Raw genomic sequence first — 13,551 nt, 5'->3', positions numbered from 1 at the left:
ATTAGTGTTGATTCTTGCCCTTAAGATTTCCTCCAAGAGTTAAGACTGTGTAGTTAAGAATGCTTTGAACATACCTTTAAGAGCAGCTCATGTCATGGATTGTAGTGACAGGGTCACTCCAGGACAGTGTGCAGTGTGATCTGTAATTTATTTTCTCTTTCTTTCTTTCTTTCTTTCTTTCTTTCTTTCTTTCTTTCTTTCTTTCTTTCTTTCTTTCTTTCTTTCTTTCTTTTCTTTCTCCCTTCCTTCCTTCCTTCCTTCCTTCCTTCCTTCCTTCCTTCCTTCCTTCCTTCCTTTCTTTCTTTCACCAGGGATTGAACTCAGGACCTCGAGCTTGCCGGGAACAGCTGTGCCACTGATCTAAATACCTGGACCAGTGATCCGTAATTGTCTAATCCCCAGTGGTCTCACAATCATATGTGTTGCATTGGATACACTAGCCTGACCGCTAATTCATTATTGATTATTGACTGGAGTTTCTTTCCAGTATTTATATAATATTTACTTTGATTCTTACAGTAGAATGCCTAAATTGCCAACCAGTTATAATACTCTAAGATATTTAGAAACTACTCTTTCCAATTATGTTAAAACTTTATCTATTTTCTCATTTTAATAACCAAGTTACCCATTTACTTCTATAGTATGATTTGTACTTGGAGAAATTTCAGTTCCATGAAACTGTGTGTGACACATTTTACTTGTCCTGAAATAGCTCTCTTCTTCTTTTATACCACTGTTAGCCTGTTGGGCTATGTATTTATTTCTCATTATATGGGTGGGTAGTTTGGTGAATGGAGGAATATAGATAAACCAGTGCTAAAACAATTGCAAAATACTTTAGAAATTATCTTCCTCAGATACTATGATCATCCCTTTCAAAGGTGACCAACTCAAGGGGCTGGGGATTTAGCTCAGTGGTTCTGCCACCTGCCTCGAAAGTGCAAGAACCCGAATTGGATACTCTGTTCAAAAAAAAAAAAGACCAACTCATGAATTCAATAAATCTCAAGCTAAAACATTCAACATTCAGTAAATCACAGTGACTTTCAGGGAGGTTTTTACTAAGAGTGAGTGTAGGTTTTATATTGCATCCCATTCTGTGAGTCTTAAATTGTATTAAGTTTTTGTGCAGTTATGTTGAAAATATATTCTGTTTCCTCTACCTGCTAATTTTCCTTAGGGTTTTTGCTTCCTGAGACGTGTAATATTCCCCATCAGGACTGCTTCTATAAAGATTTTTCCAGTAGCTACTTGATGTTCCTGGCATAATTAATGATTTTATGGAGCATATTTTGCCTTTCCTGGCTGTAATACTCTGTACGGTATTTTTCCCTCCCTGAAATTGCTCAGCCAGAGAGTTATAATTTGCAAATACCATTTCACTCTTAAATTTTATTTTCCCTACTTCTAATTGTTGGTACTGTCTCAGAAAGCCATACCTTCTGTTTAATCTCTGGGGCCAATGGATATGATGTCTTATATATATGAGCACCAAAGGAGAGACAGCTTCTCTCATTATACAGGGTGCCCAACAAAAATCTGAGTTTCTTCAAATGCCTGATGTCTCTGGAAGAGATTGTTTAAAAATGGATTCCAGCTCATTCATTCATTGATCCATTCATGAAACATGCATTTGTTGGATAAATGCCTTTTGCGTACTAGCCACAATTCCAGTGTTAAGGATGCAGATTGAAAAAGACATTCCTTCTGAGCTACCAGTTTAAAAGAATGAAACAGATAAGGCACAATTAAATTGTGAGTATATCATATCGCAGATGGAGGACTACAGGGAGAAATAAAGCAGGAGGACTGGGAGTGTATGGGGAAGGACATTACTTATGGGCTACTCAGAGAAGGCAAAAATCTGGAGGAAATCGCTTAATAACAATAGCATCACAGATTTATAAGAAATCTCTTCCATCGGTTAGAAATTTTTAAATACCTAAAAATTGCAGAATTACATGTTTTTTCATTCTTATCTAAATTACTTGAAATTGAATTTTCTTCTTGGTTTGCTTTGGCTTTTCAAAGCAAGGTCTCATTATGGAGTCCAGGCCAGGCTTGAACTCTCTATGTAGCTCAGATTGGCTTTGAGCTTGAGATCCGATTACCTGAACCTCTGGAGTGCTAGAACCGCAGGTTTGTGCCACCCTGCCTAGCTGAATTTTTAATTTATTCCTTATGATCAGTGATTCTTTACAAGAAAGTTATTGGGAAGAAATTAGCTTTCAACCTTTCTCTGTGGCTGGACTAAGAATGTGGAATCTTTTGCAATGAAATAATCATTGCACTTTTGTTACTTTGCCTGACTTGCTGCCCTTTTTCCCTGAACAGTCAATTCCTGCTGCTTTCTCTAGAAGTTCCTTCCTCAACTTCATCTGAAAAATAGGTGTTGATTTCACATTTGCTCCCTGAGTCACCCAGTTCTCCCTGCATCCCTGAACTCCTGAGATCCAATGGGCAGCATTGTGTTTGTTACCACTTGGAACTCTTAGCCTGATGTCCCCACCCTGGGATTCCCTGACTCTGCAGGGCTCCAAGCATGTCAGCATCTGCCCCTTTACTTTGTTGCCCTTGGTTCCCAACAGTTTTCCACTTGTGAGACTATAGGTGTCAACAAAGGACACGAAAACAGAGAGAAAGAGAGAGAGAGACAGAGAGAGACAGAGAGAGAGAGAGAGGGAGAGAGAGAGAGATAACCTCTCGTAAAAATATGGCTGCCTCATGATCTGAGGAAAGAGAATGGAGACAAAACTTGGAGAAGACAAACTTTAGGGGACATACTACAGTTATTACACTGCTTTCTGGTTCCTTCTGTGGCTAGGTTTTTCTTAAAACTCCCCACAGTGCCATCACCAGCCTCACTCCAAGGAAGGACTCTGCTCACCATAATTACTTTATTGTATGTATATATGCATGTGTGTATGGCTTTCTTTTCTTTTCTTTTTTTTTTTTTTTGTTGGTGTTTAGTTTTGGAGCATGTGTGTGCGCACGTGTGTGTGTGTTTTGAGATAGAGTCTCTCTATGTAATTTGGGCTGGCCTTGAATTCACTTATGTATCCAAGGCTGACCTTGAATTCCTTGTGATCCTCCTGTCTCGGCCTCCTTAGTGCTGCAATGGCAGGCATGCACCACCATACCTGGCTACCATAATTACTTTCATCTTGGCTCCAGCCCCTTCTGCTCCCCTGTGGATTTTACCCAAATGCACACTGAAATACAATCTCACACCTCCTGTCTTCTGTGTCAACTCAGCATGGATTCTGGCTCAGATTTCTTCCAGGGATCTGGAAGAGCTTTTAGCTCTCCATGTCTCCATCTACTCTGTCTTCATATCTCCCATCATTAGGGTGTTCATGTGTTCTTCATTGCTTGGTCTCCCATCAGCTAATCCTGGAACAGGATCAGGCTCAAGGGCAGTCTCTGCTTCTAAGGTGGCACAGTTTATCCTGAAGGTTGTAGGCAAGAATCGCTACCAGACCTGAGCAGGCCTGTCCGGAGCAACAGACAGGGTTTGGGGAATTGTGGAACCTAACAGCTCACACAGGCCATTTACAGCAGTTCAGCTTTTCCCTGTTGTTGTCATGGAGCATTGGATACAAAACATCAGAACCACAGGACAGAAGTGTTAGAACAGATCTGTGTTGGCCCCCAGCCCCAGAAACCCTGGGATGGAGCCTCCACTTTGGCGCCTCTAACACATTCCGCAGTGATGCTAGTGCTGCATTTCAGGGCCCTACAATATGAGGGGCTCTTTCTTAGAGACATGCAGGCTCCTTGTTGCCAGATCTTTAGGTTTTCTCCCCAAAGGAGCTGGATAATCTATAAAAGATTAGATATTTGTAGCGCTTGTCTTCATAGACCATATGAGCCAGACAAACACAACATTGAGCTGAGAAAGACATGGGGACGTCCACTGGCAGCTTTTTGTGTAGATCCATATTCAAGAAGAAAATCATTAATGTAAATAAAATTTTAGGTTTGGACAATTGAGCACAATGGGGAAAGCATGCAGTATTACTTTGCAGAGCAGAATCGGAATTCTCCAGGACCCTTGTACATTCCCTACCTTCCAACCCCTTCTTAGAGTCCTGTGGGTTTACAAGAAATAGGTGGCTTCACAAAATGACATTTTTCAAGAAATAGCACCTTCTGTCTCTTAATGGCCATTATAGAAACTTTTCAAAGGTTTTATAATCGCAACTTGCTTATGCTTCAGATGGGAACATCTTTTCTTAATCAGAGCATCTTCACGACAAAATAGTGTAGGAGGAAATCTTTGAGATGCCTCTGGTCTCCGTTTTAAAGAATGTAGGTAGAAAGTACAAAAATAAGGGAGACAGATCATGACTTAAATAAGGCCAAATGTAAGTCAGGAAGAGCTCAAATGCTACAGTGTCCTGAAGTTTTACCTTTAAACATTCAGCCCATTCATTCAGCAAATGCAAATTAAGCAATTGAGCAATTGTTGCTGGGGGAAACAAGATCGGTTTTCTTACTGCAGAGAATAAGGTTGTAAAGGAAGAACTTCCCCCTGCAAGACCACTGTTTTGGCTTTTTTTTTCTTTTTTGGACAGGGTCTCCTAAATTTTCCATGCCAGAGTGGAATTTGGGATTCTCTGACCTCAGATTCCCAGACTGCTTGGTTTATAGGCAGGCATCTCGACATCCAACTTAGTTCTGGCTTTTTTGCAGAAAGAAACTAAGTAGGGGAAGTAACTCCTACTAATAATATAAATGCAGAGATTGAACATCCAAGAAAGGAGCACAGTAGAGGGAACAGAGCACTGGAGATAGAGTCCAAAGTCAGAAATCTCAGGTGTACCTTCTGCCAAATGGATGTCAACCTTCAATTTGGGTACATTCTTCATTCATAAAATAAAGAGCTTAGCTTCATTTGCTCATTGACATTTTCAACCAAACTTCATTTAATTCTCTACAACATTCTCCATAATGTACTAAGTTCTGTTCCACATGCTAAGGTTAATGCAGTGAACAGAGAGATAAGCATGCATCTTAGTAAGGGAGAAACAACTGATTAAATAAATAAATAAATAAAATAAGCAAAATAACTGATAAAATAAATAAATAATTAATAAATAAATAAATTAGGAAGAGGTGAATGGTATCAACAAAAATGACAAGCAGGTGGAGAATGAGAATGTGGGAGAAGGGGCCATTAAATGAGGTGATCAGTCCAGTCATCTTGGAGAAGGTAACAGTTGAATACACATGAGACAGGGGTAAGCCATTAGGATGTCTGGAGGGAAAATATTCCATGCAGAGTGAATAGCCAGTGCAAAGAGCCTGGGGCAAGAGACTCTCTGGGTTACTTAGAACAGCAAAAGGCAAGTATGATAGGAAGAAAGCAAGCAAGACTGAGAGAGAATAGCAGTACAGAGGATTGAGGGGACAAGATTTTTTCTAGGGTGGTGTACACTGTTCAGTTCATGAATGAGTTGGAAATTATTACAGAATTTGGGGGGTAAAATCTGACATAACGTTTAATCAGTAATGGGGACTGCAGTTTGAGGGATGACAACGGAAACAGGCAGATCATTTAAGAAACTATTTTTTAAGAGGTAAAATGGGATTTATTAGGCAGAAATTTAAAAGTACATACTCAAAGTGTTAACCCTCAGGAGAAAGAGGCTAAGTACAGTTTAGGAGTGGGAATATTTATGTTTTTTTCTTGGCAGTGGAAATCCGGAATTTGTAAGTCTATAGGAAATTCCTTCTTGGTCTTGGTTTCTGTGAAAAGACATGGCCTACCCACAGAAAGATGATGGCACGGTTTACAAGAGAAAGGCTGAGTCCCACCAACTGAGCTTTGTTTTTATGACTGATGATCTAAAAAATCCTTTGCACTCTCTCAGTCTATACCTGTATCTTAAGATCTGGTTTCTACTCTTTATCAACTAGGATAATTTGTGGATTTAAGAAATCTTTAGAGGGTTTTGCAAGTTATAGGCCTTATAGGAAAGAAGCTTAAGCAAACCTAATAAATGCTGATGTAGGTAATCTTGGGTAGCTTTGGTCCCGGAATTGCAGTCTTAAAAGTACACATTTTTCAGCTCCGATTTTCCTTGTCTCCTTTCTTCCTGTCTTTATTTCTTCCATCCAACCTACCTTACCCCATCCCCATACTTTGATACTGGCACCTTATTCGTGAAGGTGCAGAAAGGCTGAGGAGCTGCTTCTTTTAACTGCATCATGCTGAGGAGGGCACTGATTCTCTTTCACCAGGGATCAAACTTCTCACCTTGACTTACCTTAAGGAGACAAAGGAAGATGAGTTTTGTTGTTCAGTGAACCATTATCTTTTGATAGTCTAGAAATTGGAAAAACATTTTCATTGATGCTTGAACTTCATCTTATTCTCATCTTAAATAAGCAGTGACTAAAAATTACAAGTGGAATATTTTTGAATAGTAGCTGTAAAAGTTGTAGCAGTCAGATAACGTTAGGCAACATTTGGCATAAACTTTTGGGCTTTAATATTAACTATAGTGGTCCAGTATAGGAGCTCTTCTATAGTAAACAAATCCAGATAATGCAAACATATATGGTCTGAAGTAGATAACAGAGAGTTAGTTTATACCACAGAGGCAACAAAGCTCAGTAGCTAAAATGTTCATACTGGGATTTTATGTTATAGGTATAAAAAAGCCAAATCTTTACCCGAGGGGGCACTTGAAACTACATTAAAATAAAATTGGGATTATAGTAAGAGAGGAAGAAGGACACATTTTTGGATCAGCTAGTGGGGCTGAGAATCAAAACCTATTATGGGTATAATTTATGTCCCACTAGAGACTGCCCACAGGGGCACATGCTGTGCTTAGGCCTTTCTTTATATCCAGTGTAAATTTCCATTTAATGTATCACTTAATAAAATTTGTTTATTTATAGTTTTCTGATGGTTATTTAAGACCAAGTCAAAGCAAGATCTGTACTAATCAAAATCAGTCCATATACACACACACACACATATATATATATATATATATGCAACCATATATATGTTTATAAATATATGTATACATATATGTATATATGTAAATGATGTGTGTGTGTGTCAAGATCACATAAGACTCCTTGGGCCATGTGAAGAGCCCCCCAGCTCCTCCAGGCCCTTCCTCAACCAATCATAACATCTGCCAGGCAGTCATTTAGGAAACTATTGAAACGTGTAAAGTGAGCAGCCAATGACTGGGACCAAGGTGGAACTGTGAAGGAGATGAAAAGGGGCCCAGGACTACATATATTTTTAAGGCAGGACTGATATAACAAATATTTATGAACTGTATGTTGCAGATGAGACAAAGAAAAATAAAGGATATTCTTGGCCCAGGGAATAGGAAAGATGGAAATATCATTCCCTGACATAGGTAAATTACATCGTAGCATATAAATTTTTGCTAGGTGGTACACAGCAGGATTCTAGTTTGGGTTATGTTCAGTTTCAGATTATTAACTATCCAAGTAGAGATGTGCAGTGGGAAGCTGGATACAGGCCTGGAATTATGCACAAATAAATAAATTTGGAGACTTTGGAGACTTAGTAGTATTATAAACTTATCACAGTATTTGGTGACACTGGATGAGATCAGCCAAGAAGAGATTCTGCACAGAAAAGATGTCCCAGAACTGAGTCATGGTCACTCCCTCATGGAGATAAATGAAAGAATAAGAAGAAAAGGAGGCTGAAAAAGAGCAGCCAGAAAGACAGCAGCCCGGCAAATGTGTGTCTTTCAAAGCCAGGTGAAGAAAATATTCCAAGAGGAAAGCAGAGGTCATCTGGGTCAAATATTGCTCAAGTAAGAGGAAGAACAAAATTGACGATTGGCTCTAATGATGCAAAGGTTATTGGTAGCATTCTTAGAACAACTTCAGAGGAGTAGTAGGGTCCAATCCTGGAGTGGAGTGAATTCTGGGAATTCCGAAGTAGACAAGAAATGAAAATAGATTGCTCTTATGAGAAATTTTGACAAAAAGAATACCAGAAACATGGGAAAGCTTCTGGCAAGGAAATGAGGTCAAGAGATGGTTTTTAAGATTGGGGAAATTATAGCGTGTCTAAGCACAAAAGGGAATGGTCTGTAGGAGACAACCAATTGGTTGTGTAGCAAGCTCAAGTGCTGGAACATGCACGTCTTTCAAAAGGCTGGAGCAGAGGGACTAGTGCAAGGCTTGATAAATTATAGCTCCATTGTCAAGTTCAGCCTAGCACCTACCCGTTTTTATGCATAAAACTTTATCGGAACACAGCACCATTTTGTGTTATATAGTCTCTATGGCTACCATTATACAGGGAGTTGAGAAATTATGATATAAACCATGTCTAACACACAGAGTCTAAAATATCTGCTATCTGATTCTTAACTAAAGAAAGCTTTTTGTCCCAACTATACTGGGTCTTGATGGGAGTGATGGACATCTCATCCAGAAGAAGAGGCCAAGTGATAGTAATGCTGGACAGTGGGGCATAGAGTAGAAAAAAATTGTAGAAGCTCCTTTTTGATTGTTTCTATTCTGTCTGTAAGAAATGAGACAGAAGTCATTCTCTGCGATGAGGACTATTTGATTTCTCAAGCTTTTTTCAGCGAATTGCTTAAAGATCTGACTGGTGAGGTTAACAGGGACTGTGAAGGACTGAGCATTTACATCTGTCCACAAAAATGGTATCATTTTGACTGAGCTAACTGATTCATCAGATCAAATTTTCAAGTAGTCAGTTCCTGTGAGGACAAACAGCTTTTTCTGCTTACCCATTTCTAGTTTTAATCTCATATCCTGCTCCTCTTTGGGTCCTGTATAGAAGTAGACTTCTAGGTGTGTATCCTACTCCCTGAGGTAATGCAGTGTGAGCAGCGCTGTGTAGGTAGCAAAGGGCAGATGGTGCTGAGCTTGAGTCGTCAATTGTCAGGATTGACACATGCAGGATCCACCTTCAAGTCTCAGGGATTCAGTGTACGGCTGTTGGGAGGCCACTCTTTATCTGCAGAATCTCAGCATGTAATGAAATCTGTCCCATGAGGAAACACCAAGAAATCCCAATATGCAAAAGAAGCAAAGGTGAAGTCTTCCTTATTTGCACTTAGAAAAAGCAAAATGATTATCAGCATGTCTTTCCATTGGTTTCAGGTTCTTTTTCTGATTATCCATGAAGAAATTGAACAGTGAGTCTTTTTAGGAAGGCTGGAGCTGGTAGTCTAGGAAAGACTTGTTCTTGCCTGGGAGGACCCTGGAAGCACAGATAGCCCTGTGGCTGTCCGCATCCCCAGAAGCTCATCCCTGCCTTACCTCTGCTCCCTGTTCTGTTCAATGTAGTATACCAGTGAGGTGGCCTAGCACCCCGAGAGACAGGGTTTGCCATTCAGGCTCTGATACTAAATCTTAATTTGTTTGACAATCTGATAGAATCCTTAGGTAAGCACATTGTTGAGCTATCACCCATTTTGGCATATTTTAGCCTAAAATTTTCTTCAGTCTATTGAGAAGTAGAGAACAGCAAGGATCTGATGGATTGAGATTGAAATGCTGAAAAGCAGACATGAAGGGAAAATTTGTGTTTACCCATCTACACAATGATTGGAAGACATCACTGCTTTTGATCCTTATTCTTTTTTTTTTCTTTATTTTCAGTACCTGTTTGCAGTGCACAATGATCACATTCTCTAAACACTGATTTCTGTGAACCACTGTTCAGAGGAAACAAAACAAAACAAAACAAGTTCATTTTTGTTGTGCAGCCATGCTAATGCGAACCCAGCAATATTTTGTACTGTTTTATTGAAATTCAGCATATACATAAAAGTATATAATATGCCTTGATGTATTTTTTAAATGGAAACACACCTGCATACCCAGCACCCAGATCAAAGTCCACAGCATCACCAGGAACACAAGTATCTACCTACTAACCTAGGAGCTAAGGATTCCTTTCAGGGACCCTTCCAGTTCTCTACTCCTGAAGCTCTTAACTCCCTGTGATTCTTCAGCCTTTGTCAATCTATTATTAATGCCTTTATAATTGTGTACCTTTCTAGACTGCTTTTTTCCACAGTGTCCACCAGGAAAAAGTCTAGGCCGCCATAGGGAATCAGCATCAATAGAGCTCATCCATCTCTTCTCCCATCCCATGATTTCCAGGGATCCCTCTTCTCTCCTCTGTTCTTCCTTGAATCCCATGCATATTTTCTACCGCAGTATCACTTCATAATTGCCTGTCATTAGGCCTGAAGTCTACCCTAGATTTGTGAGCTGCTGAAAGTAAGAAAACGATAGTCATGTTTGTGATTCTGAGATCTAGCTTAGTGTTAGCATTTAGTAGATGACTGTCTTTATAGGGAGGAAGAAAGAAAGAGAAAGACAGAGAGAGAGAAAGAGGAGGGAATTTTGAATTTATTGAAAATAATTGATCATATAAAACTTTAGAACCATGTAAATTTAGAGCATCATGTACTAATCTTCTCTTTCTCTCTCTCTCTCTCTCTCTCTCTCTCTCTCTCTCTCTCTCTCTCTCTCTCTCTCTCTCTCTCTCTCTCTACTCTCTCTCTCCCTCTCTCTGTCTCTCTCTCTCTCTCTCTCTCTCTCTCTCTCTCTCTCTCTTTTTGGTACCAGGGATCAAACTCAGAAACTTGCACTTGCAAGGCAGGTGGTGGAACTACTGAGCTAAATCTCCAGCCCCACTAATCTTCTCATTTTAGAATTGCAGATATTAAGGCTGCTTAGTTGGTTGCTTCATGTATCTTCTGAACGTTAACTCTCCATATTTGCCAACATTCTTAGTAGGAGGACAATCCTGCTGCTAGGCGCAGTGGCTTCCATTCTCTGCATCTTCTTTCCCTAATTCAACTTTGTTCCCACTCAGAGAATTACTGCTACTGTTACACTGTCACCCTCCCTGTTTTCAGTCACCACATGCTTCTGTGAACCAAGGAAAAATGGAATTTATGGACCAAATACTTGATAGTTTTTTTGGCCAAAGAAATGAGAAAAGTTGTAACATAGAGGGGACTGTTTTGCAGAAAGTGAAATTATGGTCTAGAAAATGAAGCTGGAAAATAGAAGAGAAAGAGGGATAAATGCTGCCAAGGCCACCTCTGAGAAGTCTTGTTTTAGAACTTGCTTCGTTAAAATGTGCCTCTTCTATTTGTTTTTATTCTGGCAACATATACCTTGGGGTAAGAAGTTACAAACAATAGCACAGAGCCTCGACAACATGTGCAGTTTATCTTGTTTGCTTTCTTAAAAATTTAGGAATAATTTATGATCAGTAAATGGTGTCTTTAAGTTTGTTTTCTTTAAATGATTAGAAAGAAAAAGTTCTACCAGAAATTATGTTCCGTGATTCAATGTAGGCCATAATGAGAAACTCTGCATGACTTTTTGGGGTGTAGGATATAGATGCCAAAAAGTTTGCTGTTTATATACATAAAAGTTAGACCATTGAGTCCTTCTATTCTATGAGCCCTGCTATTTCTGAACTTCTCATATTAACAAAACATGGGTACATCATCTTAAACTATTTACTCACTCAATTATAAATGAGAGCCAAGTATTTTCTGTGTCATTATGCTACCCTCCTAGTCTTGTAGCTACACCTGTTCTTTGTTGGAACATGTGATTTACCCTATGTTCTGCAGCTTGAGTATTGGATGAGTACCAAGCGAATGAAGGATAGAGATCCTAAACTTTTGTATTGTGAAAACGTCAACCCAGCAAGAATACCCACATAAAAGTTTAAAAGATCAAAAATCATTCAATCCCCAGTACCAAAAAAAAAAAAAAAGATCAAAAGTCTGAAAGGGAGGCATTCATAATCAAAGCAGAAAAGAAGCGCAACATGGACTTCAGTCTCTGCCTCAGACACAGATAAGCAGGGCATCTGCTGTCCTGGTGCCTGTGGAAGGAAGCACCTGTTGCTTTCTTTCCTCTCAGTAGCTTCTCTGCATTTGCTAAACAAAAGCTCCTTTGGAGCCAAAGGGTGTTACAGGGTCCCACATAAAGGAATTGATATCAAAAAAAGAGGAAATATAAGCCCCAAGACACAGAAACGCTCATGATTTCTCACTGGGTGACTGTTAGTTCAAGCTCACCTCTTTCCAGAAAGGGAAAACAGGAAACAGCTTCAACACAGGCATCTCCCCTTCTGTCCATCCACTGTAACTCAGAGACAGGCTGTTTCCGCCCCTGGCCTCCATGTCCCTGGCAGCTGAGCACATCTTGATTGTGTTATCTGTGTGTGTCACCTTGAAGCATGGACAGACATTGTGTGTAGTGTGTGTGTGTGTGTGTGTAAGAGAGAGAGAGAGAGAGAGAGAGAGAGAGAGAGAGATTTCAATGTTTACTTTTGGAAAGAAGAGCTTTATGAAATTCTGACTTCCTTACTAATGTTTTTCTCTCCATGTGTAAAACATTGGAGAAAAAAATCCTGATACCTTTTGAGAGAGCAGGCTGATCTATTTTGATAGCAGGTGCCATTTTGAGTAGATTAGTCAAATGCTCCTAGTGAATGAGCTAGCACTAAAATTCCTTTAAAAAATAACTTTGTGGGAGCAGGAGCTGGGAACAGGTAGGAGGAAGGACTTTCCCTTCTTTGTAAATAAAGAATGTGTGTTTCCATGCAAAAAAAAATAATAACTTTGTGAAAATACTTTGCTAGTAATTTACCTCATGGCTTCATGAATATAATAATATTCATTTTTTCAACAAAAGTTCATTTACCAGCAGTCTGCCAAGCACTGTTTTGAGTGCTGGAGATAACAAAAATAGCCACACATAAGAATAGAAGATTGACAGGAAAATAAATAAGGTGGTGATAGTGTGAGGGAGAAATAGAGCAGAGAAGGTGATGGGAAATTCTGGAGAGTAGGAGTGTATTTTAGGGCCACCCTAGGAGGATGACTTCTGAAGAAAACCCCAAAGAAGATCATGGAGTGAGTCGGGAGATACCCCACACATTGGCAAGACTTCAAGAAGGCTATGTGGCTCACAAGGATCCGTATGCAAAAGCAAAAGCAGAGAGAGAAGAGTTGGAGCACAGTGGCCATTGACCCAAATAATGATACATAGCCACTGTAGAAATTAGACTTTATTCAGAATGCCATGGGAAGCCACTGGATTGTTTTGAGTAAAGGATTGACTTGGTTCACCATTTTTCAACAGGATTGCCATAATTGCGCTCTGCTGTAAAGCCATAGCAGGATTATAGAAGCAGAAACTAGAGGGAGACCAGAGTGCTCAGGTAGCAGTAGTGAAAGGTGGATGGATTCTGGATCTGTTTTGAATATAAAGCCAAAACTTTTGCTGCTGGATATGTTATATGTCATGAGATAAAGAGGGGAATTAGGGGTGACCTCTGAGTCTTTAGGAATTGCATTGACTTTGATAGAAATTGAAACTGGAATGGAAGTTTAGAAACTGGCAGGGAGGGCTGGGGATTTAGCTCAATGGTTCTGCTGTCTGCCTCACAAGTGCAAGGACCCAAGTCCAATCGCCTGCACAAAAAAAAAAAAAAAAAAAAAAAAAAAAAAAAAAAAA

General features: G+C 39.6%; 1 protein-coding gene across 1 annotated transcript in view; it reads left to right on the top strand.

The window, feature by feature from the left end:
* Plcb1 (phospholipase C beta 1) overlaps positions 1-13,551 on the top strand; it is a 690,814-nt gene that overhangs the window by 455,981 nt on the left and 221,282 nt on the right. The window lies entirely within an intron of this gene.

The sequence above is a fragment of the Fukomys damarensis genome, unplaced genomic scaffold (genome assembly GCF_012274545.1).
Source record: "Fukomys damarensis isolate Sample0158 unplaced genomic scaffold, DMR_v1.0_HiC HiC_scaffold_7, whole genome shotgun sequence".
NCBI lineage: Eukaryota > Metazoa > Chordata > Mammalia > Rodentia > Bathyergidae > Fukomys > Fukomys damarensis.
Note: the sequence above shows the minus strand (reverse complement) of the source record. Positions and strands in the feature narration are given on the sequence as shown.